Source organism: Halyomorpha halys, unplaced genomic scaffold (genome assembly GCF_000696795.3).
Source record: "Halyomorpha halys isolate HHAL.00 unplaced genomic scaffold, Hhal_1.1 Scaffold943.1, whole genome shotgun sequence".
In the NCBI taxonomy this organism is placed as follows: domain Eukaryota; kingdom Metazoa; phylum Arthropoda; class Insecta; order Hemiptera; family Pentatomidae; genus Halyomorpha; species Halyomorpha halys.
Genome location: NW_027114150.1, coordinates 671,661 through 673,832, shown reverse-complemented (window position 1 = coordinate 673,832; position 2,172 = coordinate 671,661). Strand labels below are relative to the sequence as shown.

The 2,172-nt window shown below is 27.8% G+C and overlaps 1 protein-coding gene across 2 annotated transcripts in view; it reads left to right on the top strand.

Annotated features, from left to right (window-relative positions):
• Hr4 (Hormone receptor 4) overlaps positions 1–2,172 on the top strand; it is a 173,287-nt gene that overhangs the window by 9,360 nt on the left and 161,755 nt on the right. The gene's annotated exons all lie outside the window — the stretch shown is intronic.

Here is a 2,172-nt window from a genome sequence, read left to right as displayed (position 1 = left end):
ATTTTAAAATCCATATTTCATTATCTTTTAATCTCTCCATATATTGCTATATTTTTATTGACGTTTTATCTCTTATTTTTAATTGGTAATTCAGTATTAAAGTGTTTTCAAACATAAAAGGTTTTTCAACGTCAATATAAAAAAAAATATTTATATAATATTTTAAATATTAAAAATATATAATATATAATGTATTGGAATGTAAATATATAATGTTTTGGAACTCTTTAAGTGAGGCTATCAGAACTATCAATAGAACTGTACCGATCGAAATGTTTTCATAAAAGAGATGTTGGATATATTACAAGTACAACAAATTTTGGATCGTAAAATTTGGAATACTTGAATTTTATTTCTATCAAGTTTAGTGATTTGCTTATGAGGAATAATTTTTAGAACTATTAGGGAAACTATCAGAACACTAAATGCAATCAAACTCTAGGAAGATCTTACGCTGAATCTACACTTTACCTACTTGTCACAAATTCATGACATGTACAAATGCTTAAACAAAGGACGCAACAAACCCTCGGTATCCACACGCTAGTTTAGTTCTTACATTACTTTCTGATTTAAACTATTTTCATAGTAAAAAAAGGAACAAAATACAGATAGGTGGATTGAAAGGAAACGTAGATACCAGAAAATTAGATGGTAAATGATAAAAATTCATGAAAATAGTACTACATAACTTATAAATTCAACTTTCGTTTTAGATTTATTTTTAAATTATTTTAAAATAGAAAATCTTATACATTATAATTACGTAACACTTTTTTTTTATAGTCATGCTATTGATATAGCATCTAATCATATAGAGATTGCTAAAAGATATAATTATTATGTGGTAAGTACCTTTTACAAGATATTTTGAGGTGATATGCATTTTATATTTTACATATTTATAATTTTAAACAGTAGGAAAATTAAAAAAAAAAAATCCTACACAATGATAAGAAAAAGTAAATGATGAACAATGAAGAAATGGCACAGTGGCAAGGCACTATGCTAATAACTCCAAGGACCTGGGGTCCAAACCTACTATGGTAGATGATTATTTTCTGTTTCACTGTAGCCGTGAGTCATTCCTGTTGGTCTGGAGCCCTTCTGAGGTCCGTCCAGCCTCTTAGAGTGGAGTATTTTTAATTGGGGGAAAAATGGTTGAGCGTGATGTTGAAAGTATTACCTCCTTGTACACCCGGTGTTCTAAAAACAGTACTTCCTTACAAAATACTGAACTCAAACTTCATGGGTCTTCGAATAGTTTCCCATTATCATTATTATTATTTTAGAAAATTAATACATTTGATTAAAAAAAATAAAATATATACAATAAACAGGTTTTGTGCAATTCAGTAACGATTTTCAGGTATCGTTTATTATTCTATGTTTGGTATTTCTGTGGGTGTATCTTTGGAGTGATATCCCATCGTAGAAGCTTTTTTTTCGTATGAGCGGAATGTCGGATTTCAGGGTAAGAAGAAAAATAATTAGTGCCAGTATGTGAACTGTTTAATCGTCGGGACCTATAAGTCACAGTACATATTTGAAATTATACTGTACCGAGGATAGTAGTTCACTATCCTCATATATATATTTTCAATAACCTGGAATTTTCAGTAGTTTGACTTGCAGGTATTGCTCAGGACTGGAGTAGAGTAAGTTATTGGGCTAATTACTGTTTTGTATAGGATAATTTTTGTTTGTTGTGATATCTAAGAGTTTCTACTGAAGTATGAGGCTATTTTGCAGACTATGTTTTTAGATATATTTCATTTGTTTTTTAAATTTGTCTATTTAAGATCAGCCAGGTGGACCTTACATCGTTGATATAACTGATTAGGTTTTCTTTTTTTTTACAATTGGTTATAGGGGGTATAGTATCGTACAAAAGATACCCTTAACTATATACAACGTCATAATTTAAATAAAAAATAAGATAAAATAAATTGACAAATATAACATTTGTTAATAAAAGAGAAAAGTATAATTAATAACTAAATTCGTTAATTTGAAAGAAAGAGAGAAATAAAATAATAAGAATAAATAAAATAGTAGCAATGTGAATAATATAGGGTGTTATTTTAAGCCCGATAGAACTTGAAATTGTAAAAAATAACACAAAAAATTAAATTGTAATCAAAATTTTTTTTTTTATTCGAAAGATCAATA